This window comes from Canis lupus, chromosome 7 (assembly GCF_048164855.1).
Source record: "Canis lupus baileyi chromosome 7, mCanLup2.hap1, whole genome shotgun sequence".
Lineage (NCBI taxonomy): Eukaryota > Metazoa > Chordata > Mammalia > Carnivora > Canidae > Canis > Canis lupus.
Genome location: NC_132844.1, coordinates 46,250,119 through 46,276,120, shown reverse-complemented (window position 1 = coordinate 46,276,120; position 26,002 = coordinate 46,250,119). Strand labels below are relative to the sequence as shown.

The 26,002-nt window shown below is 38.3% G+C and overlaps 1 pseudogene; it reads right to left on the bottom strand.

Moving 5' to 3' along the window:
• Positions 1-3,908: 3,908 nt before the first annotated feature.
• The window catches only part of LOC140636410 (large ribosomal subunit protein bL9m pseudogene), a 63,378-nt pseudogene continuing 41,284 nt past the window's right edge, over positions 3,909-26,002 (bottom strand).

The window sequence follows — 26,002 nt, the reverse complement described above, 5'->3', positions numbered from 1 at the left end:
TTTACTGGCTTGTCCTGTGGTGAGCAGAATGAGTTTGCATTTGCACCCCGTTACAATTTTGCAAGCCAGCCAGGAGCAGCTGCAGGTAGCCAGTGCCGCAGCCCCCCTCCCCCGCCAGCCCTATTCTTCCAGTAAATCCGGACTGGGGCGGGGAACCACAGCATGTGTTCCTCGGGCTTCCTCTCACTTCCTGGGCCATGGGCTGGGCTGTTGAAAATAGGGTTAGTTGCTGCGGCCTGTGCGACCGGAAACCCTCTCTCAAAACCCATCTGGGCTTTTCCTTGGGGAGAGGCCACTTTGCTTGCATTTGTCTCAGGAACCCTGTCGGAGAAGGAAAAATATTTGCTGGACTTTTACAAAATCTGTCTGCGAACCAGTTCGTTTGCCTTTGGTTGGTTTGTTGTTGCGGCTTTTGGTATCTTTGGATAAAAGTGGCTGTGTTAGGTTTTTTTTTTTTTTTTTTTTTTCCTAAAAGGGAGATATTTGGAAACTGGGACTTCAATATTTAGTGACTCTTGGTTTTGTTCTTCCCCTGTTGCCTCAAACAGGGGGTTTGGGCTTGGCTCTCTTAGCTTGTCTAGGAAGCCTTTTTGGTTCAGTGAAACTCCCAACTTTTGGGGGAGGGACAAGGCCCACAGAGGTACTCTGGGCTTCATTTAGTTATAGTGGTGTCTCCTCTGTGTTCTTTCTGAACTTTTGCCTAGGAAGATAGGGAATATTTCTTCTCTACCTAAAGGAAGTCCATTGGGAACTATTTTGAATGAATGGTGCAGAGAGCTGAAAAGCAACCAGAGAAAAAGCCTGTTTTGCAGGAGAGAGAGATAGGAGATGGAGATGGAGGAAGGCTAGTCCCAACTTTGAACCCCTGCCAGCTTTGCCTCCTCCTCCCCCTCCTCCTGTTCTGCACTCTCACCACTATTGCTGTGCTGCTGAGCCGCTGATTTCTGCACCAGCTCTGGCAGCTAATCCCTGCCCCTCATGGGCTCCTGCTCCTCTTACCCTCAGTCTGGAGGAGCAAAGAGCACCCCAGGCTGTTGAGCCACCTCCTTCTGAGGTTCAAACTGAAGCACTTCCCAAATCCACATGAAGGTATCCAGGGACTTAAACTGTCCACTTAAGACGTCCCCACAGAAACTCAGGTAAGGGGATCCCTGGGTGGCTCAGCAGTTTAGCTCCTGCCTTCGGCCCAGGGCTTGATCCTGGAGACCCGGGATCGAGTCCCACATCAGGCTCCCTGCATGGAGCCTGCTTCTCCCTCTGCCTGTGTCTCTGCCTCTCTCTCTGTGTCTCTCATGAATAAATAAAATCTTTAAATAAAAAAAGAAACCCAGGTAAAACGGACAAAGGGGAACAAATTGATTTTTTAGTGGCCACAGGGGCAATATTTTGATATTAAAGCTCATTCAAGGTTGTTGGTTTAATTAATATAGACATGCCTTTAGAATTAACAGCATTGAATATAAAACTTATTCTACCGATAAGTTTTTAAATTATTCTAAATATCAAATAAGCTCATATTACCTCTACTGCACTTTGTCAGTGAAAATGAGTTAAAATGATGGTCAATTTTGTCTCATAAAGTTTTCAGAGGTAATTGTTAAGAGCAGTGGGTTAAATAACTAAAAAGGTTTATAGGTAGAGATGCCTGGGTGGCTCAGTGGTTAAGTGTCTGCCTTGGACTCAGAGTGTGATCCCAGCATCCTAGGATCGAGTCCTGTATCGGGTCCTCTGCATGGATCCTGCTTCTCCTCCCTCTTCCTGTGTCTCTGCGTCTCTCTGTGGGTCTCTCATGAATAAATTAAAAAAAAGATTTATAGGTAAACTTTTATTTATTTCAATTTTTTTTTTTTTTTTTATGATAGTCACAGAGAGAGAGAGAGAGAGGCAGAGACATAGGCAGAGGGAGAAGCAGGCTCCATGCTCCGGGAGCCTGATGTGGGATTCGATCCCGGGTCTCCAGGATCGGGCCCTGGGCCAAAGGCAGGCGCCAAACCTCTGCACCACCCAGGGATCCCTTATTTAAAAATTTTATTTATTTTTTTGACAGAGACAGAGAGCACAAGCAAAGGGAATAGCAGGAAGACGGAGAAGCAGGCTCCCTGTTGAGCAAGGAGCCTGACATGGGGCTCTATCTGAAGACTATGAGATTATGACCTCAGCATAAGGAAGATGCTTAACTGACTAAGCCACTCAGACACTCCATTAGGTAAACTTTTAAATAGCATGAACACTATCTTTGGGAACCTAAAACTCTGAAGTTTTGCTCGGTTAAATGATAAGTTGTGTTGCATTCATTGAATATCTTAAGTCTTTTCCAAAAAAGATAAAATACTGAAACATAATTACTTAACATAGGTTTGTATGCCTTTATTACAGAGAAACCAAAAATACTTGGGTCTGTTATCGGTATATGTATATTATGCTCTATTGGAAGTTGTACTATGAAAAATGCATGTTTCTAAAAATTATGAAATATATGCACAAATTTACCAATCTAAATAATTCTGGTATAATAGTTCACCTTTTGTTACTACTTAGCTTTTAATGGAAACTAAGGCTTCTTAAAAGTTAAAAGTCTGAAAACATAATTAAAACTGTTAGAAATGATAAGGAAAACAAGATGTGGTTTTGGTAAGAAAGGTATGAGTAATAAGAATAAATTTTTGCTGAAGGGGGGAAGCATCATTCTGAAATGAGACTGGTAGTGTAGAGAGTGAAAACTTAGGACAAAATCTGAATGAGAAAGAAAGTTGTGGAAGATTTATGAAGGAGAATCTTTGGAAAGAATTTTATGCATGGTCAGGACTAAGATTGGAATGAATGTTTTAAAAATACAGTGGTATGAGATTGGAATTTGGTTTTTCTGTTAAAAAGACAGTTTTCTTAGATTATTGGTCTGCTCTTGATAAGAAATTGCCCATAAGGTTTTTTTCTGTATTGGACCAGAGAAACAGAGTTTCTGTGCTTTGTCTTTATTGGGTCTTTGAACACTTAAGAAAGTTAAAACTTCTCTGAGGGCTTGCGCGGATCAGTCAGTTAAGTGTCCAAGTCTTGATTTCAGCTCAGGCCATGATCTCAGGGTCCTGGGATCAAGCCCTGCCTTGGTCTCGGCACTCAGCAGGGATTCAGCTCAAGCATTCTCTCACTCTACCTCTTCTCCCCACTCTTGAATATTTTTTTCTAAAGTAAATAAATAAATCTTTAAAAAAAGAAAGTTAAAACTTCTCAATATTAAAAGAGCTAAGTTTTGTTAACTATATAACCTGTAGAATCTCTTATTGCCATCTAATTTAGATGGAAAATTAAATACTAAGTTTTATAATAATCTGTAATCCTCTTTAGGCATGTACTTTAGAACCTTCTGAAATTTTTTAACAGAATTCCCCAAAATTCAAATTCTAAATGAAGTCTTTTTGACTAATTAGGCTTGTTTATTTTGTATGTTGAGAGACGTGGGAAGCGTTGTAAAACGATGATAAACCTTATATTGCCTGGGTGAATGTGATAACTGTTGCAGAAATTATACAAAATTCCTAAAGTTTTAATATGTCCTGGTATAATGTCATCATATGTAATTCTAATTAGTGAAATGTTGTGTGTCACAAAAATAACCAGATTTCCTTGTCAACAGCATTATAATGATCTTTCATCAGATTTTTACCCATGGCATTTTTGAGTCTTGTCATTTACAGTTAGTGTTTCCCTGATACTTTTACAAATGTGTTTAGCTTCAAGGAGATTCATGAAAAGGACTTTTTGATACATACAGGTTTCTGCTATCTTTAAGATCATTAAACTGAACTAGGGATTTCAGGAACTAATGGAAAACCTGCATTCAAGCAGAACAAGAATTAGTTAGCTACATGGGACTAAGTAAATTGAGAAAAATGATAGTTTTTATGACTTTCATTTGAAACATTGCTGACTTTTTAATATTTCTTCTTTCAGATTTAAGGAAACTTTCTCTTAAGCTATCTATGACTTACAGAAATTTGATAGAATATTCCTTTGTGCACATATTAAAACATTTATCTTTTCTCCCTACCTGAACTCTCCAGAATTGAGAAACTCTCAGTGAGTATTCTTTCTTTCATGGCAATTATAATCATTTGCATAATTCAATAAGAAACTATTTTCCTTGTAACAGGACACCATTGAAAACTGCTTTATTACCAAGGTTTTGACTGGAATGTCATATTTGTGGGACACATACACAGACTTGGAGATGATCAGACATCTTTAAGGAGCTAAGGTTGCCTTTATGCAACCAAATAAGGCCTGGTGGAAAAAATATCAGTGTGATACTTTGCTATAGAGTTCCCAGTAGTCCTACCAGGTGAGTAGAGAATGTCACTTCCTGGCAGGTGCAGGAACCTCAAGATATTTTGGGGACCTTGAGAAGAGAGTGATTCACTCAAATCACCAACACAGGTATTGCAGGCGAATCTTATGGCAGATATCTGGCTTGGCTCTTGTCTTTAAAAGGCTGTTAGAAGTCTGAACTGAAATTCCTAAAAAGTTCCAATGAGGCAGATTTAAAAAAACCTATATAAAAATAAATAAATAAATAAAATAAGAGAACCTATATGGTCAATCACTATTCTTGCTGCATTTATATAAATAAGTAGGTCAAGTCTGTTAAAACTGGACTTATTTTGCAAACAAATTATTCTTAATTTGGGATCAAAATGAAGATGATTTTAGAGTGAAAAATTGTGTTTCAGAAACACACCTTTGTGGATACTATATTCTCATTAATTGTCTTTGAGTGTTGTTTGCTTACAAAACTAACCTGAATGCTGAATTTTTCTGGTTTCCTCAAATATTTGATTATAACTCTCCAAATTAAATTTTTCTCCCATTCTCTTCACTTGAAATCACTGAGAACTAAAAACTACCCTTTTTCCTAAAGTCTTGCAAACTGAAGCTAGACAATTTGAGGTAAACTTCAGAAAAATTGCCACAGTAGCTCATGTATAGACAATATTCCTGCCTGTTGTGTGGGCCATTCAAAAGGATCACCGGAGACATTTGAAATACAAACCAGAAAAAAATCTATCTATCAGAATGCTACTGCATGCTCTCACCTGAGAATGCTTTGAGCCCAACATCTAAAAATCTTCTCACTGGCAACACTCAGGACTAGAGCAGTGGGTTTATAATTTGTTTCAACCGTTAATCTGCGTTTGTCTTTTATTTCCATAGAAATGCTTATGGTTATTTCTAAGACCCCAATGCCAAAAAGAGGCACTAAAGAATATTTCAGAAGTCAAGTCAAATGATTCCATTCCACAATGTTGCCCCTGTTGACCGTGTTTCAACAGGAAGTAGTCAGATCAGTGACAACTTCCTCTTGTCAGAGAAATTTAGCACATCTGACTCCATACTACTTCTATTTCCCTTGCTACTGTGACTTGTTACTTTGAAACTTGTGCTTAGCCCTGCACAAAGGCATGTTACAGCTAAGATTTACAAAAACTTTTTTTTTTTTACCCAAAATCTACCTCACCTAAGGAGAAAAGGAAGTATGTACAGATATAACTATGCTGTTTAAGATCTACAGACACAACATGACCAGACTCCTAATATCTACTGACCAAGTCCAAAGAAGTAATACGACCTTCCTCAGATGTCTAGAGATTTCAGTTGTCTTGTGATCCCAACCCCTTCCCAGCTCCTTCTTTGGCTAACATAAAATAAGCTGGAATTTCAGGCCAAGGGAAGACGGTTCTTTAGGACAATATTCCACCATCAGATTCCTGGTTTTCCAAATAAAGTTGATTTCCTTACACCAGCATCTTGCTTCATGATTATTAGCTTGCTGTGTGTCCATGTGGACTCAGTTACACTCCTTGTTCACTGGCATGTTTTCTTTCCACAAAAGAGTATCTTACTGATTTTATATATATGACTCTGTTAGGGGTTCTCAGTGTTGATATTAGCTAGGTTTCTATCCTTGGCTGTCTTCTTTCTGTATTCTCTTTTGGCAGGATCAGATATCTCTTCTCACAGGTGACTCTCCAAATTTTATCAGTGTCCCAGCTTAAATGACCCTTCTGGTGGGATGGTTTCTCCGGTGTTTACTCTCCCCTCATTAAGGAATTCATTTTTTTCAGCTTGCAAAGGACTTTGCTATATTCTTATGTATGTCACTCTCTGCTGTGATTTCTGAAACAGATCAAAGTAGGATGAGTAACATTAGCTTATGTTCTTGGGAACAAATTTATTTTCAGGATGATATAAATTGCAGTGCTTGTTATCAGCAACCATTTAACCACATAAATTGTTTTAGTTTAAAAAAAAGAAACAATGTGTCATGATGATAAATAAATTTTCACAGTACCTTGCAGGTTTTTGAGTTTTGCTTTGCAATGATATTATACCTATTTTCTAGTTTTTAGTTAGGTATACAGCAAAAGCTAATTTCGGACAAAATTGAATACTTGGTATTACGAGAAAGTAAAATTTATCTGAGATCTTGGTAGCCAGAGATAACTGTCATTAACTTATTGAATCACCACAATCTTGCGCAGATATTTATGCAATAATCATATGCATTTAAATAATTGATATCAGTGGTATCATAACATATGTACTTTGATGATATCTTTTAAATAGTCTCTTTTCACATTCCCAGAATGTTACAAGAATGTAATTATGTGTGGAATCCATCTATTATGTAGAATCTACCCTATTATCAATAACATCCTATTACTATTGTTATTTTCAGTTTAATTCTGGTAAATAAAAACACAACTAGTTTTGTATACTTTTTCTCCAGTAAACTTATTCAACTGTTAATTGCTCAGTTATTAATTTCAATAACTTATTTATAGGTTTGTTTGTATTTTATGTGTAAACAACCAAAACATATGCAAATAATGATAGTCTTGGGTTTTAATCCTTGTTTATCTCCTTGTTTTATTGCACTAAGACTTCCTAGGTTGAATAGAAGTGAAGATAGTAAGCTTTTGCTATTTTATTGATAATATTTCCAAAGGCCTTAGCATATTCAAGTTATCATATTTGCCTATTAGAATGGGAAGGACATATTTATTGTGGGAGTGACATTTCCTAATTTGCTACCACCATACTACTGAGTTTCTGTGTTAATTGAACTTTATGATGGTATACGATCTCTCTTAGACATGGGAAGCTTTTATACATGAATACTTTAATACTTTTGCATTTATGTTCATTAGACATATTTTTTTCTGTATCAGTCTATCTGGTTTGGAATCAAGGTTGGATGACTCATATGCAATAAATTTTGAGAATATTTGCATGTTTGGTCCTAAATAGTGATAAGCTCCTGTGGTTTGGAACTCCTTTGAGAATCTGATGATTCCTCTTTGGTAAACATATTAAAGTACTGAGAGAGTGGGACATCTAGGCGGTGCTGTCAGTTGAGCATCTGGCTCTTGGTTGTGGCTCAGGTGGTGGTCTCAAGATTGTGGGATACAGCCCTGTGTTGAGCCTGTTGACTCCCAGCTCAGTGCAAAGTCTTCTTAAAACTGTTTCCCTCTCCCTCTGCCTTTCAACCATGTGTGCTCTCTCTCTTTCTCTCAAATAAATAAATAACCTATTTTTTAAAAAGAAAGTACTGGAAGAAGTGATGGAAGCTCCATGTGCCTTTCCACATACTTTGCCCTAGGCATCTCTTCCATCTGGCTGTTCCTGGGTTGTATCCTTTTATTTTTTATTATTTTTATTTTTATTTTTAAAAAAGAACACAACCTCTTTATTTCCTCTTGAGATACAAATGTTCAGTTTATATGAGAATGAGACCAGTACTAGAGACAGTAGCTAGCTCTTCCATTTGTTCCAACACAATTCCAGGCTCAACAGGATCTAGACTATTTCATCTATTAATATTCAGCTTATCCAACCTACAACCTGGTGCTCCTTGAGTAAGACCGTCCCAGGAAGGCCTGATGTGATAACGGTCAAAGTCGGGGGTGGGATATACAGAGGATTCAATGTGTGCACGCAGTTTAGGCTGATGTCCCCATATGCTCTCTAACGTTTCATTATTTGGTCAGAGCTGAGAGTGGTAACAGGGCGCTGGCCCGCTGTTGCTCCACTGCTCCTCCGAATCTGTTCTTCTGCTTTTGAGGGAGAGAAGGTTCAGATCGTCTGGGAGTTGGTGGGGGCCATTCCCTTGGCAGCTTGCTGGGCCAACCAGCACTTGTATCTTTTGGTCTTGGGCCTCTCAAAGTTCACCACAGACATGGGTACTCTCACAGCGTCAAGTCCATTTACCGTCCCCTCACACCTGGACTCGCCCCACCGTGTGATGGGCTCTTCTGGTAACTTTAATGCCTGTGGGGCGACCACAACACCAAGATTTTTGAAGAAATGGCGGGCAACTATTTCGGGATTTAGTTCCCATTTGACGTTGTTCTTCATCCCCACCTCCAGGTGACAGCGTCTCAGAAATTTCACTGTCATCTCACCTGTCCTGGTCTGTACTTTCTCTAATTTTCCTTCTTGTCTTAGCAATTTCTCCTCCTCAAACAGTTTCTTGTTTTCAGGGGATGCATATACAGCCAGACCTGGAGGTGGCAGTCGATTCCGGCCCAAAGATTTCTTCACTGAGCCCAGGTCACCCCGGACTCCCAGTCCTTCCACCGACCGCGTGAGGATGAGCTCCAGGCTGCCCCTGGGCCCGTGCTTCGTGTCTTCTACCAGCCTGTAGACCCGGTGTCGCGGGGCAGGCGCGGCTTCCCGCCCTCTCCGGCCAGCGGCACCTGCCACCGGCGCTCCACGACGACCGCGCCCCGGCTGTGAGAGAGGCTGAGGTCGCGCTCTGGGCCGGGCCGGCGCCCGCGAGGCTCGGGAGCTGCAGGCCACGCAGCGCTCGGCGCAGCAGCCACCGCCCTGTGGCGGCCGCCATGTTCCCCGCGCAGGCGCACGACCGGTTGTATCCTGTTACAGTAAATTGGCAATCTTATGAAAAGAAGGAAAGGGAAGGGGGAGCTGGGGAGGGCAGGGGAGGAGGACGCAAGAGAAGAAAGAAAAGAAAAAAAGAAAGAAGAAAGAAAGAAAGAGAGAGAGAAAGAAAGAAAGAAAGAAAGAAAGAAAGAAAGAAAGAAGAAAGAAAGAAAGAAAGAAAGAAAGAAAGAAAGAAAGAAAGAAAGAAAGAAAGAAAGAAAGAAAGAAGAAAGAAAAGGAAGGAAGGAAAGGAAGGAAGGAAAGGAAGGAAAGGAAAGGAAAGGAAAGGAAAGGAAAGGAAAGGAAAGGAAAGGAAAGGAAAGGAAAGGAAAAAAGAAAAGAAAGAAAAGACCTGTGCTTTCCCCAGGGGGAAAAAAAAAAAAAAAAAAGGCAAGCACATGAACAAACACAAATATTTCCATACATATTGAGAGAATTTATTGACCTGCTAGAGAGCATCCCTTTGCCCTCAAGGATACCTATCATATTCCTAATGAAGTTTCTAGATTCAGGGATATAAAAATAAATGTTTGGACTAAATTTTCCAGAGTTCATTATTATTATTAATGTCTTACAATAAATAAGTATTAAGCTTTTATTTTTAATAATGAGCTTCACCAACAGTTCAGGAAAATAAATTCTAACCAAAGACTAAACTAAAACTAAAGACAATTCTTAAAAACTAAGTAAGAACAAAGTTAACAACATCGTAGAAAAATGTCCTAAAAATTGGGATCCCTGGGTGGCGCAGCGGTTTGGCGCCTGCCTTTGGCCCAGGGCGCGATCCTGGAGATCCGGGATCAAATCCCACGTCAGGCTCCCGGTGCATGGAGCCTGCTTCTCCCTCTGCCTGTGTCTCTGCCTCTCTCTCTCTCACTGTGTGCCTATCATGAATAAATAAAAATTAAAAAAAAAAAAAAGAAAAATGTCCTAAAAATTAAAAAAAAAAAAATAGGAAAGAAAAGATGTCTAATAAAAATACTTAATCACAGAAAAATGCAAATAAATACAGGTCTTGACCTTAGGATACTAAACAGTTCTATAATATTTAGCGCTGCAAAGAGAATGGCAGACAGTACCTTTGAAGCTAATGATGAAATTGTAAATCAATGATCTTTTTGAAGTCGGGTTTTCAATATCTATCAAAGCCTTTGACATTGCAATTCACCTGTACTCAAAGATGTATGAAGAAGCAGAATACTGTATTTAAGTTTGTATAGTAAAAATTGCATATAACTTGAATTTCTTTCAATGGAAAATGATAACATCTGCTATATCTGTACGATGGAATACTGAGCAATAATTTTAAGGGAAGGCATATAGATATGAAATTATTTAATAGATATTAGGATATGTGTGGCATGTCTATATTATTAGGTAAAAAAGACACTCTTCACAATAATATTTAGTAGTTTTCATTAGGGGAAAATACATGAAACAAATATATATACATACATTCATAAATAAAAGTTTATAATAATTTAAAGTTCTGGAAAAACAAAAACAAACGTCAACATATTTATATCTGGAGAAAGAAATAAAGTAGATGCAAGGCCACAGTGAAGGTAGACTGTTCTATATTTTTGGTAAATTTGACATTTTTAACAAGTATATATGTAGCTATAATTTGTATAATTCAAAACACATTAAAAAGTGGAAAAACTAGATAATCCTCACTATATTAAATTATGTTATTTTCTGCATTGTTCACATTTACTCTTATTTAGACTGTTGCTTTGACTTGTATATAACCATACATACAAATAAATCCAAGTTAATGAACCTATTAACATTAATGCTGTAGAACACTACTACCATAGTTTTCATACCACAATCTTAAATTTGCAAATTACTTGTGACTTTAAACATACTTTATAGAGTGATATATTCTGTTGAAAATATAGCTGACTAAATTAGAGGAAAGTATTATTTTTGACACTTTAAGGATCTTCATTTTCCTTAATGTGTTCTCAGAGAAAACAAAGCTGTAAACTGTAAACTAAAATAATTTTTCTGTGTTAGAACAATTAACCTTTCTGTTTAATCTGTTTAATTGTCTGTAGTTGTGTATGTGTATGTATGTATGTATGTACGTATGTATAAGAAGGTATGACTCTGTGCATAAAGTATAAAACTCAAGATAAGCAGAGGCTCTGCTTTACAATATCCTTAAGTAATCCGACCCAAATTCAGACTCCCAATTCTCTTTAAAATTAGCCAAACTCTCAGTAGCAGGTTGGTCTAAATCTTGAAAAATAAATGTTTCAGGCCACTGACACACTGAAATTGTATTTATTTAATATTACTCAATAGAACAGCTTTCTGCATTACAAATTCATTAGCAAATGCAGTTAATTTTTCAGAATCTATTTTTAAGACTTAATTAAGTCTTCATCTTTGTTTTCAATATTACTCTGTCTTTGAAAATAAAGTTATGGAAAGATTAGTCTCTCTCTAAGATTATTATGAATGTGAATAATTAGCTCTGCTATCATGGATTATATACATGTTGGACTTTTCCTTAATTGAATTTTTAACCATTACTGTAAATACTCTAATTTAATTTGTTCTAAAGTGTCTTATTTAATAGCCTAGAGGTGTTGACTTATTATAGAGGTGAATCAAATGTTTAAAGTGCACTTTATGAGAAGCAGCATAGTTTTTCTTTTAGTTCCTTTTCCTTTTTATATATTTTCAATTTTACCAAACAATTGTAAAAACAGAATAAAAAAAATTTAGATAACCTATACTCCAGTTGACCAGTTGTTTGTATTTTGTCTTATTTGATATTCTCTCCTCCCCTCCCTCCTTTCTCTCTGTGTCTCTCAGCTTTGAGGATTATAATAGCATATATGTTTGACTGCTTGATGTTGCCTGATGGGTGGACTCTATGCACTATTTAAAAATATTTTGTTTTCTTTTTTGTTCTTCAGGTAAGATAATTTCAATTGCTCTGTCTCCAAGCTCACCATGCTTGTTGGCATCTTCCTTAAGCTTGTTGAGGCCATTGAGGGATACCTGATTTCATTTCATATGCTTTACTTTTTAATATTAGAATATCTATTAATTTTTTAATGGTTTATATTTCTCCACCAAGATTCTCCATCTGTTTATTTTTTATGGCAATATTGCCCTTTAATTCCAAACATTTTTATAATACCTGCTTTAAAGGTCTGGTTTTCTACTTTTTTTTTTTTTTTTTTTTTTTAGTTTTTTTTTGGTTCTCTACTTTCAACATTTAAGTAACTTCAGATTTGGTTACTACTGATCACTTTTTCTCTTATCTAATGGTCCTATATATATTCCTTCTAATTCGCAGTTAGTATTTTGTTTTATTTTGGTATTTAGGGCATTGTGAATATTATATTTTAGACATTGAATTCAGTTAGCTTTCTCTGAAGAATGTCGAGTTTTATTCTTTCAGGTAGTGAATTTGATTAGACTTAAATTCTAATCTCTGTCTTATCTTTTTTAAGTGTGCAGTTAAAATCCCTGCTCAGTGGTTTATTTTTAAAATTTAAAAAAATTTATTTAAATTCAATTAATTAACATATAACGTATTATTGGTTTCAGAGGTAGAGGTCCATGATTCATCAGTTTCATATTATACCCAGTGCTGATTACATCATGTCCCTCCTTAATGTTCAGCACTCAGTTACCCTGTCCCCTCACCTCCCTCCCTTCCAGCAACCCTCAGTTTGTTTCCTATGATTGAGACTCTCTTATGGTTTGTCTCTCTCTCTGATTTCATCTTGTTTTATTTTTTCCTCTCTTCCCTTATGATCTTGTTTTTTTTTTCTTAAATTCCACATATGAGTGAGATTATATGATAATTATCTTTCTCTGATCGACTTATTTCACTTAGCCTAATCTCCTCTAGTTCCATCCACATCATTGCAAATAGCGGGATATCATTTTTGATGGCTAATTAGTATTCCATTGTATATATATACCATGTCTTCTTTATCATCTTTCGATGGACATATGGGCTCTTTTCATAGTTTGGCTATTGTGGACCTTGCTGCTGTAAACATTGGGGTGCAGGGACCCTTTTGGATCACTACATTTTTATCTTTGGGGTAAATACCCAGTAGTGCAATTACTGGGTCATGGAGTAGCTTTATTTTCAACTTTTTGAGGAACCTCCATAGTGTTTTCCAGAGTGGCTGCACCAGCTTGCATTTCCACCAGCAGTGTAAGAGGGTTCCCCTTTCCTTTCCATCCTCTCCAACATCTGTCATTTCCTGACTTGTTAATTTTAGCTATTCTGACTGGTGTGAGGTGGTATCTCATTGTGGTTTTCATTTGTATTTCCCTGATGATGAGTGATGTTGAGCATTTGTTTCATGTGTCTTCTTTGTTTCATGTATGTCTTCTTTGGAGAAACGTCTGTTCATGTCTTCTGCCCATTTCTTGATTGGTTTATTTTTTCTTTGAGTTTTGAGTTTGATAAGTTCTTTATAGATCTTGCATACTAGCCTTTATCTGGTGCATCATTTGCAAATATCTTCTCCCATTCTGTAGGTTGCCTTTTGGTTTTGTCGACTGTTTTCTTTGCTGTGCAAAACCTTTTTATCTTGATGAAGTCCCAGTAGTTAGTTTTTGCCTTTGTTTTCCTTGCCCTTGGAGACATGTCTAGAAAGAAATTACTGAAGCTGAGGTCAAAGAAGTTGCTGCCTGTGTTCTCTAAGATTTTGATGGATTACTGTCACATATTTAGGTCTTTCATGCATTTGTAGTCTATTTTTGTATAAGGTGTGAAGAAATGGTCCAGTTTCATTCTTCTGCATGTGGTTGTCTAGTTTTCCCAACACCATTTGTTGAAGAGATTGTCTTTTCTCCACTGGATATTTTTTCCTGCTTTGTTGAAAGATTTGTTGACCATAGGGTTGAGGGTCCATTTCTGGTTCTCTATTCTGTTCTATTGATCTATATGTCTGTTTTTGTGCCAGTACCATACTGTCTTGATGATTACAGATTTGTAATAGAGCTTGACATCTGGAACTGTGATGCCACTGGTTTGGTTTTCTTTTTCAACAATCCTTTGGCTATTTGGGGTCTATTCTGGTTCTGTACAAATTTTAGGATTACTTGTTGCAACTTGGTGAAATAAGTTGATGGTATTTTGCTAGGGATTGCATTGAATGTATAGATTGCTTTAGGTCTACTTAGTGCTTTAACCTTTCATCTATTGCTATCTTCAGGGAGCCTTCATGTACATAATTTATGGAAGAATCAAGGATATTGGGAAAGTTTATAGACATGTTTTGGTCTGTCTTCTCTATGGATATTCCTTTTGCCAATATTCCCCTAACATTTTAATTCCTCTGGTATTCCTGAACTCTGGTCTCACCTTTTCAAAGAATTAGACTCTTGACTTTGCACTTATATTCAAACTACGTAACATAGTGTGGAGTGAAAAGCCATCTAAATTCAAATATCACCCAGTGAAAATTTCCATTACTGAGATCATCTACCCTCCAGTTCTGCCTGACTTAGGTTGTTTTCCAATATCATAAATAATTATTTTTTCAGCTTTTTCACACAATTTTTAATAGCCATATATAAGAGGATGAGACTCTTACAAACTACTGCACTGTTGTCAAAAGTAGAAATGCTTTGTTATTAATTAATCACATTTGTTTTCAGTTGTACATTGCATTCCCATTTGAGCCACTGAATACTTATTCTGTAAATATTATGCAAAAGATTTTATCTCAAAATATTTAAAATGTAAATAGTCTTTAAATTCTTTTACCCCCCAAAAGTAGTAAAGTATAATAGAAACTTAACATAGGAATCATTATTGTACTACCTACTTTGAAATTATTAACAAGAATCATATGAGGGGAGTACTATTAATTGAGTAATTGAGGCTCAGGAATTGGATATGTTGTACAGGGTCAGAAGGTTGCTAGATTCAACCAAAAAAATAATCAGAATTCCAGAATAACCTAAATATGCTAAAATTTATATTTAAAAATAGTTTTTAGAAATACAGCTTTATTCATTTTATTTTTTTTGTTCATTTTAATGTAACTATATCTCAAAACTAAAATCCTTTAGAAATTCCAATAAAAAAGTTGTTCTGAATAAACAATAAATAAAGAAGTCCTACAGTTGGGCTTTTATTTGTTTGTTTGTTTTTAATTAGAACACTGTGGAAGCCATATGAAATATCCTTTGGCATCAAAATCAATGATCAAAAATAAGTTATTCTTAATTCAGGATAAAGTTTTTATTCTTCTAAATTCAGTCCAAAGCAGCTCACAGTTTAAGTCATCTTTTTTGATGCTTATAATATTTGTGTCAAAATGGACAAATAAACGAAATGACTCATTACCAAATAGTTCTTAAGTTAGTTCTTATCAAAGTTCTCAGAATTAATTGTGACTTACTTGAAAAAGTTCTGTTGAACTTTTGGACTGATTCCCCGCTTTATCAGTAAATATGGGATCTGGTTAACAACAATCTCCAGATTTCCACACCTGCTTAGCACAGGAAAATTTTCATTATAGTAATCACCACAGTCACAAACTCGATGACATGCTGTCAGAAGATCAGGTCATCACCTATCTTTTCTATTTGAGCAAACAAAATTGTTCATAGTTGGAAAAGTTTAAATTGAGTGTCTCCAGCAGCAACTCAAATCTCTTATTATATTGGAGATGAGGGCTCAATGGAATTATAATTAACCAATTTTATTTTCTTTTTCTCTTTCATTTATTTTTCTCTCTCTTCCCTCCACACCCTTCTCTCCTTCTCTTCCTTTAGTACTCTTCCATCACCCTGGATGCTTGATCCCTCCCCCACAACTTCCTCTTTTCTCCATACCATCAGTATTTTCCCAAAGTGTGTATACATACATGCTCATGCATCCACACACATAGCACATCATATAAGATATATGTATTTAATTCTTCTATAAAAAAAAGAAATCAGATGAGGTAGTGATTAATCTTACTTGTCAATATCACTAAAGTAACATTTAAATGAACGTTTTAAAATGAAGAGGTTGAGGGGCACCTGGGTGGCTCAACTGGTTAAGTGTTCAACTCTTGATTTTGGCTCAGGTCCCAAGATCCAGCCTGACATTGGGCTTCAGTGTGAAGTCCACTTGAGATTCTCTCTCTCCATCCACCCCCCTCAAAGTAAATAAATGAATCTAAAAAAATAAAATAAAATAAAATAAAGGGTTTGATAGTAATGGAAAGGATAGGAATGGAAAGGACATTTATCCTATGTAGAAGGAGCAGCATAAACAATTGCATGGAATTATCAATGAACTATGAAAATTTGGAGTCCGTTCTTTGCCCAGTACAGGTGTGTGAGGCAGATAAGGCAGAAACGAATGCTGGGAATACAAAATGGGATAGTGTTATGAAGAGCCTTGAATGCTACACTAAGGAGCTAACAATTTTTCTCAGAAGCATGGGAGACCATCTCAGTGTAGACTTGCTGTTGTTTTCCGAAGTGGAAAAAGGCTTATAGTTGCTTTTTCCAATTGTAAGGGTGACATATACTTTAGGGGAGAAAATAAGATATGTTGAAATATAAACAAGAAATAGATGTTATCTAAAATCCCACTAGGTAGAGATAACAATAGTTAACACTTTTCTGTATGCTTTCTATGTATGTTTGCACTTAGAGTATCTATATAAAATGGTTTTGCAAACCCTTTGAGTACTTGATAATATGTAATGGGTTTTATAGGCAAATGATAAAAAATTCAAGAGAAAGGCAAGTCTCATCCTACTATTTTCTGATTTCTTCAAGTTCACTACCTAAAAATTACAAATTCTGATACATAATTTCATAAATGGCTCTGCATATACAAGAATATGTATGTTATAATTTAAATATATAAACATAATTTTAAAACACGATAGCATAAACATGTAAAATGAAACACTATACTATACCTTGCTGTTTCATGTAACAGTTAAGCTTGAAAAATATTAAATCTTAAAACATGCTTTGAAGTAAAGGTAGAGAGTAAATGAGAAGTAATATTAGTATATAAATTATCCATTTTTGCTTGTCTTACTGATTTTCTGATTACTTTGTTGTTTTGTCACATTATAGAGAAAGTATAGTGTTTCTAGTATTTTTACTGTTTGAGTTATTAAGCATTTTTTGTCGAATACTGTTACTTTTTATGGGTATATGGAAAATGTAACTTCTTTCTTTGCTCAGTTGAGTTATATCAATTAGATCAATATAAGCAATAAAGTTATTTAGATCTTTTTTTCTAATTCAATCTATTATAGTTTGAGAGTGGCTCATACTAATGAATTTTTCTTCTTGATTTTTGATGCAATTATTTTGTATATAGATCATGATTATAAAATTTTCACTGTGAATCAGTGTTTATTTTATAGTCTTTTCTTACTAGAATTATGTATTATCTGAAAATGTGCTGATATTTTTAAATCTTCAGTTTCCTGCTATGTTTTTTCTTCTCTTTTGTTTTCAAGGCTTTCCAAGTTATTTTATTTTATATCTCCTATATATAACATGTAGTTGGGTTTTGCTTGATTATCCAACGTGAGCATATTTTTTTTTATTTTAATAGATAAGCAAACTTCATTTATATATATGGAGATGAAATTAATTATTGGTTTAGTTTTGCCATCTTCTTTGCTCAGTTGAGTTAAATCAATTAGATCAATGTAAGCCATAAAGTTATTTAGATAAAAATTTGTGTTTTTTTCCTAGAATATATATTTTATTTATTTTCTTTCTTACTAAGGTCTGTGTTTCTTTCACTGTGTATATTTACCTTTGATAATTTTAAAAGTTTATGCTCTCTCAAAGTTATTGTGGTCCTTTATAATTGTGATTTATTTAGTGGAATTAATCTATTTCTTTCCCAGTGCCTATTGGTTTTGTACTGCAAGTGATATTGAAATTCCTATATAACCACTTTCTTCCACCTCTGTAATCTCCATTGTCCCACACTATTCTGTAGCTTATATAATTCCTGGCTTTTCTAGAGGTTACCTTCATATATTTAAACACACTTATATTGCTTACTTTATATATATTATGCTTTACATAATACATCTTTTCCCTGGCACATGGTTTTCTTTAGCTGAAAACTGCTTCCCACCCACAGATTTTCTTTCACTCTGCCATGCAGTTGCAAAGATGGTAGATTTTCTCACTCTCCCTTGCAAGATCCTACTATGAACTAAATGTGAGGGAAGTTTCTGCAGGAGTTCTCATCCTTGAAACAAAACTGCTTTTTCCAAGAGAGGGATCACTAACTTTGCCACATACAGTAGCCCTCTACCCTTGAAAAGCCAGTATCCCAACACCTTTGTATGAAACCTGTACCAGTAGACATGTTTTACGCATTCATCCTCATCCCTGGGTTATTTTTTCTACAAGCGTGTTATATATGCATATGTATTTTTTCTATATCTCTTTTTATTTTCTGATCATCAAGGCAGATTTTCATTTTTCTTCCTCATTCCTCTTGTTATCTAGTAGAGTCAGACAGAAAAAGAGGTGGTATCTTTATTCTGTCTTAAAGCCAACAGTCCATTTAAAGATTTAAGGTTGAGGGTTGTTATACATATGATTGCATTTAAAAAAGATAACCACAAGAACATAAAATCATTGCCACACATACTGATTCAGTTGTGATTTTTTTAACATCTACAGTTTCTTCAGATATCTGGGTTTATCTAAAGACCCTTCTGTTATAAGACACCTAATGATACTAACTAAATAGTGTATTTCACACAATAATTAACCCAAGAAATCCAAGAGTAATATGATAGCCTAAAAACTCATGGAATTACTTTTATTTTTTGTTAATATCTGAACTTCTACCTTTAGAACTTAACAACTTATGCTTATTATTTGGGTCATTTTTAATCTAAAAATATTAGCTACTAATAATACTGTAACCAACAGTCATTTAATCTCACCTTAGTATTAATAAAATTTTTGAGAAGTGTTTTGAGAAGGAATTGAATGAATAAAAGGATATAGATCCTGGGGAACAGGAGGTTTAAGGTGCAGACTGATGTATACATTTTGCAAGTTCAAATTTGAAGGAAATCACCAGCTATAAGAACATGGAGAAGTTAGTTTGCAACTACGAGAATAAAGAAAAACTTCATCTAAGACATTTTATTTTGATATTAAGTTGTATCTTAAGATGTTTAGATGTTTTAAGACATATTTAAAGAAAGTGAATTTCAGGCCGAGGGAATGAAATGCTTGAAGTCTCACAAAATATTGAAAATATGAAATGATCTAAGTAGGCTTAAACACAATGGAAAAATGGGTGGATAACAAGATATATGTGTAGGTGGATTTATCTGTCAGACACTTTAGATGCCAATGACAGAAATTCAATTTAGAATAGGTTACTCTTAAAGGAGAATGTATCGTCTCTTGGATTTAAAACACAAGAAGGTCAAGAATGAAGCTGGCCAGAGTCACCAAAAAGTCCCCTGCTTAGGCAAGAGATTTGTCCTTGGTTCAGATACCTTCCCCTGAGGATAAATTGTAAGCATCAGTCACCAAATAAAGAAGAAAAGGTACTATATTCAGTTATTAATGGGACTATGAATTAGCTTCCGTGTCCTGGCAGGGCAGCAGGATGGGACCCAGGGCCTGTATGGCTCATTGTTTGGGGGCCTAAATCAATCAAGAAGATTGCGGTGAATTCCCTGGTCAGGTGAAGCCACTGATTTTACCTCAGATGGAAAAAGCCATCTAATCAGTTTTCCTGTGTGCTCTAGAGGCTGTATTCAGGAAGGGTTATAAATTTAGTTTCTCTGCCCCAGTGTAGTGGGAGAAGCAGCTCTAAGGCTAGTAGAGCTCTTTGTTTGTTGTCTTAACTCAAACCAACCTGCACCTCAAGTTCCTTGGTTGAACAGGCCCGTTGGCTTTGCTCTGCAAATTATCAGCTCTGCTAGCCCTTCTCTGAGTTTGAGTGATGCTGAGATATACAGCCTCCAGGTGTTTTACCCTCCCCTCCGTCAGATGTGGCTGGGAGACACTCTGCAACTGATGGGACTGTGACTCAGCTCCTTGCTTGGGTGTGTGCAACGCAGGTTCTGGGGCTGACAAAACTCATCATTTGAAGATCCATATCCAGCAGATCTTCACCCTGCTGAGCTCCCTGGTCAGAAGGTACCACTAGCTTGGGCCTACGATGAGCAAAGCTGCTGGTTGGGATTACCATTTGGGCACTGCAGACATGAACTCAGACTGCTAAAATATGAGTGCTGGTTGTTGTAAGCCCCTCTTTCTTTCTCCATTATAGTCAGATTCCCAGTGGTGGGGTTCCACAGATTGTTCTACAGTCCCAGTGGAATGAGATCAGACTGGTGATTCCCACAAAGAGACCAGAAGTGCTGGATGACATTAATTGTCCCATGTGGGTTTTATTTCCCCACTGGAGAAGCCAAATGGTTAGGGAAGACCATTCCTTGTGGTGCTGTGCTGGCCTGTGGAGGAACAATATGGTCAACAGGTAGCCCCTTCTCTCACCTTCCTAATGCAGTCTGTCTTGTTATCTGTATTATAGGGTTGTGCTTTAGCCTCATCCCTGTGTTCTAGGACTCTAGGACCTCTCAGTAGTGTCCTATTATTGTATAATGGTTAGTTTTCCTTATTAAGGGTAGCAATTCAGGAATGACACATGTTGCCATCTTCGTTGCCTTTTCTAGGTTTCAGAGATACATTCCTTGCATTGTTTGGCTCATGGCCCCTTCCTTCATCTTCAAAGCCAGAAATACAGCATTTCAAATCTCTGCTGTCTTTACATCGCCTTCTATCTCTCAGATCCCTTGCCCCTCTTAAACAATCCTTGTGATTACATAAGTTCTACATGGATAATCCAGAATAACCTACCCACTCAAGATCTTTATCTTCACCATACTTGACAAGTTCCTTTGCCATATAAGGTAGCATTCACAGGTTCTAGGAATTAGGATATGGACATTTTGGGAAGCCATTATTCAGCCTACCATACAAAGTTTATGCTTTTAGGCCATGTATACTACTATTAACTGAGTAAAGTTTGAGTAACATTACTTGAAAAAGATGTATTTTTTTCATTAGAAGGCACTGAAAAGCTTAATACAGCTTTACAATCACCAAATATATGACATATGATAATTAGATTTCCTCAGAAACCAATTGTTCAAATATCAACATGATGTAAATCAACATATTAATTTGCCATTAATGTTTCTCAATTAGTAAAGAGTTTATTGACTGTCTCATAGAGTAGTTGGCATTGCAATATTCTTTTAATATAAAATTTATTTTAAATATGGTAATTAAAATATTAAGCAAACTAGAATTTAGATTTATTTTTGGAAAATTACCTGTTTGAGATTGAAGTTGATTGGCTGTGCTTAATTAATGATTTGCTTCACTTCTTCCATCAATATACAATAGGATGCAAAGCCTGTAACATTGGAAAAATATGCCATTTCCTAGAAGGAATTACCATTTGCTGCAACATGGATGTAAAATTTATCAGCATCTAAGTCATAACTACACTACAACTATGCCAAGTTTTTCAAGAATAGGAATGTCAGATTGTAAAAGCATTATCTAGTATCTCCTGAGGCAACCCAATTATGAAATGATGCTCAAAAGAGCAAGTGGCAAAAAGCCACACTACCAAACTCATGCCTGATGACCTATCCCCAGAATTTAGGACTAATTTTCACAGCTTATTGATTGAGATTGAGAAAAGCGACCATATATTTTTACTTCATGTCAAAGAGCTATGCTAGTTTTCTGAACAAAAGTATGAGGATGGGGGGTAGGGCAAGATGGCAGAGGAGTTGGGTCCCCAAGTCACCTGGCCCCACCAACTTACCTAGATAACCTTCAAATCATCCTGAAAACCTATGGATTCGACCTGAGATTTCAAGAGAGAACAGGGGGCTGCCCTGGTGGCTCAGCGGTTCAGCGCCCCTTTCAGTCCAGGGCGTGATCCTGGAGTCCTGGGATCGAGTCCCACGTCGGGCTCCTGGCATGGAGCCTGCTTCTCCCTCTGCCTGTGTCTCTGCCTCTCTCTATCTCTGTGTCTTTCATGAATAAATAAATAAAATCTTAAAAAAAAATAAAGAGAGAACAGCTGGAACGCTACAGAGAGAAAAGTTTGTGCTTCTAACAAGATAGGAAGGAGGAAAAATAAAATAAAAAAGAATCCAGTGGGGGAGGGGCCCCTCGAGGAGCCAGCTACAGGGGGCAGGAGCCCCGGGACAAGAGAGCCTGCAACGGGAAGCGGGAACTTTAACAATCCGCACCGGATTCCTCCCGGAGGGAAAGGCGCTCATCTGGGAACCCGGGCAGGACCGCAGGAGGGCGGTGGGGCCCCCAGCCTCCCGGGGTCACTAACAGGAGGTGCCCCGGGGACAGCGCCCCACACCCCGTGGCCGAGCGCGGTAAAGGGCTGGAGCGCCCGGCGGGGCCTCGGGGAGAAGCCGGGAGTCGGGGGGGCTCCGGGCGGAGGGGGCTGCGCCCTGCTGCCTTCGGGAGCCGCGGCCCCGGAGCGATGCCAGCGGCGCAGGCCCCGGACCCAGGGTGCTAGGGACACAGCGGGGATCCTGCGCTCCCCCCGGGGCAGGCAGAAGTGGGGAGGGCCCAGGACAGCGGGGAGGCTCCTGCCACGGGCGCCCCCGAGCTGTGCAGATTGGCGTCCCTGCCCCGGAGCATCCAGGCCCCTGCAGACTGGGAGCTGCGGTGGTTACTGCAGGAGCTGACTCCAGGGCTGGGGAGCTGGCCTCCACCAGTGGGGTTGCTCCTCCTGGTGTCACCCTGTGCCTCGGAGAGGCGGGGCGCCAGGGGACACGGGGCTCATGGGGTAAACAGCTCCCACTGAGCCGTGCACCTGGCAGAGGGCAGGGTAGCTCCCCCAGGTGCACACACCTGAGAGCACAGCAGGCCCCTCCCCCAGAAGACCAGCTGGAGCAAGTTCTGGACTGAGCAGCGCTGGAAAGCTCCAGGGGAAGTCGAGGGATTTACAGTGTATAGAACCAGAGGATACCCCTCCTTTTTTTTTTTTCTTCTTTTTTTTCCTCCTTTTTCCAGTACAACTCGTTTTTAGCCACTCTGCATTGAGAAAATGACTAGAAAGAACTCAGCACAAAAGAAAAAAGTCAGAAACAGTACTCTCTGCCACAGAGAATTTAGATCTAATCAGGCCAGAATTAAAAATCAATTAAATGAGATGCAATCCAAACTGGAGGTCCTAACGACGAGGGTTAATGAGTTAGAAGAAAGTGAGTGACAGGGCAGCCCCGGTGGCTCAGCAGTTTAGCACCGCCTACAGCCCAGGGACTGATCCTAGAGACCCGGGATCGAGTCCCGTCAGGCTCCCTGCATGGAGCCTGCTTCTCCCTCTGCCTGTGTCTCTGCCTCTCTCTCTCTTGATTAAATAAATAAAACCTTAAAAAAAAAAAAAAAGAGTGAGTGACATAAAAGACAAGTTGATAGCAAGGAAAGAAGCTGAGGAAAAAAAAGAAAAAACAATTAAAAGACCACGAGGAAGGTTAAGGGAAATAAATGACAGCCTCAGAAGGAAAAATCTACATTTAATTGGGATTCCAGAGGGTGCCGAGAGGGACAGAGGACCAGAAAGCATATTTGAACAAATCATAGCTGGAAACTTCCCTAATTTGGGGAGGGAAACATGCATTCATATCCAGGAGATAGAGAAGTCCCCCCCTAAAATCAATAAAAACTGTTCAACACCTCCACATTTAATAGTGAAACTTGCAAATTCCAAAGATAAAGAGAAAATGCTTAAAGCACCAAAATACAAGAGACCCTAACTTATATAGGGAGAAATATTAGATTAGCAGCAGATCTCTCCACAGAGACCTGCCCGCCCTTTCTGGGCTGGTAGGATATATTCAGGCTCCTATATGAGAAGAACATGCAGCCAAGAATACTTTATCCAGCAAGGCTCTCATTCTTTTTCGCCACGGGTTTGCCGCCAGAACCCAGGTGTCGTGCAAACCACCGCTAAACCTAAACCAAAATGGGAAAGGAAAAGACTCACATCAACATCGTCGTCATTGGACACGTAGATTCGGGCAAGTCTACCACGACTGGCCATCTGACCTACAAATGTGGTGGGATCGACAAAGGAACTATCGAAAAATTTGAGAAGGAGGCTGCTGAGATGGGAAAAGGCTCCTTCAAGTATGCTTGGGTCTTGGATAAACTGAAAGCTGAACGTGAACGTGGTATCACCACTGATCTCCCTGTGGAAATTCGAGACCAGCACGTATTATGTGACCATCACTGATGCCCCAGGACACAGAGACTTTATCAAAAACATGATTACAGGCACATCTCAGGCTGACTGTGCTGTCCTGAGTGTTGCTGCTGGCGTTGGTGAATTTGAAGCAGGGTCTCCAAGAATGGGCAGACCCGTGAGCGTGCCCTTCTGGCTTACACACTGGGTGTAAAACAACTAATTGTTGGTGTTAACAAAATGGATTCCACTGAACCACCCTACAGCCAGACGAGATACGAGGAAATCGTTAGGAAGTCAGCGCCTACATTAAGAAAATTGGCTACAACCCCGAACACAGTAGCATTTGTGCCAATTTCTGGCTGGAATGGTGACAACATGCTGGAGCCAAGTGCTAACATGCCTTGGTTCAAGGGATGGAAAGTCACCCGTAAAGATGGGAATGCCAGCGGGACCACACTGCTTGAAGCCCTGGATTGCATTCTGCCACCAACTCGTCCAACTGATAAGCCCTTGTGTCTGCCTCTCCAAGACGTCTACAAAATTGGTGGTATTGGTACTGTCCCAGTGGGCCGAGGGGAGACTGGTGTTCTTAAGCCTGGCATGGGGGTCACCTTTGCTCCAGTCAATGTTACAACTGAAGTAAAGTCTGTTGAAATGCACCATGAAGCTTTGAGTGAGGCTCTTCCTGGGGGCAATGTGGGCTTCAATGTCAAGAACGTATCTGTCAAAGATGTTCATCGTGGCAACGTGGCTGGTGACAGCAAAAATGACCCACCAATGGAAGCAGCTGGCTTCACGGCTCAGGTGATTATCCTGAACCATCCAGGCCAAATCAGTGCTGGATATGACCCTGTGCTGGATTGTCACACAGCTCACATTGCTGGCAAGTTTGCTGAGCTGAAGGAAAAGAGAGATTGTTGTTCTGGAAAAAAGCTGGAGGATGGTCCCAAGTTCTTGAAATCTGGGGATGCTGCCATTGTTGATATGGTTCCTGGCAAACCTATGTGTGTTGAGAGCTTCTCTGACTATCCTCCCCTGGGCCATATTGCTGTTTGTGACATGAGACAGACGGTTGCTGTGGGTGTCATCAAAGCAGTGGACAAGAAGGCAGCTGGAGCTGGCAAAGTCACCAAGTCTGCCCAGAAAGCTCAGAAGGCTAAATGAATATTATCCCTAATACCTGCCACCCCAGTCTTAATCAGTGGTGGAAGAACAGTCTCAGAACTGTTTGTGTCAATTGGCCATTTAAGTTTAATAGTAAAAGACTGGTTAATGATAACAATGCATCGTAAAACCTTCAGAAGGAAAGGAGAATGTTTTGTGGACCATTTGTTTTTTTTTCTTTTTTTTTTTTGTGCGTGTGTGGCAGTTTTAAGTTATTAGTTTTTAAAATCAGTACTTTTTAATGGAAACTTGACCCAAAATCTGTCACAGAATTTTGAGACCCATTAAAACAGAAGTTTAATGAGAAAAAAATAAGAGAAGGAGAGATAAAGAGTTTCCAAGATAGGCAGAAACTGAAAGAATAGGTGACCACCAAACCAGCTCTGCAAGAAATATTAAGGAGGACTCTGTAAAAGAAAGAGGACACCCAAAGAAATAATCCACAAAAACAGGGACCGAGTAGGTATTATGATGACACTAAATTCATATCTTTCAATAGTAACTCTGAATGTGAATGGGTTTAATGATCTCATCAAAAGACGCAGGGTTTCAACTGGATAAAAAAGCAAGACCCAACTATTTGCTGTCTACAAGAGACTCATTTGAGACCTAAGGACACCTACAGCCTGAAAATGAAAGGTTGGAAAACCATGT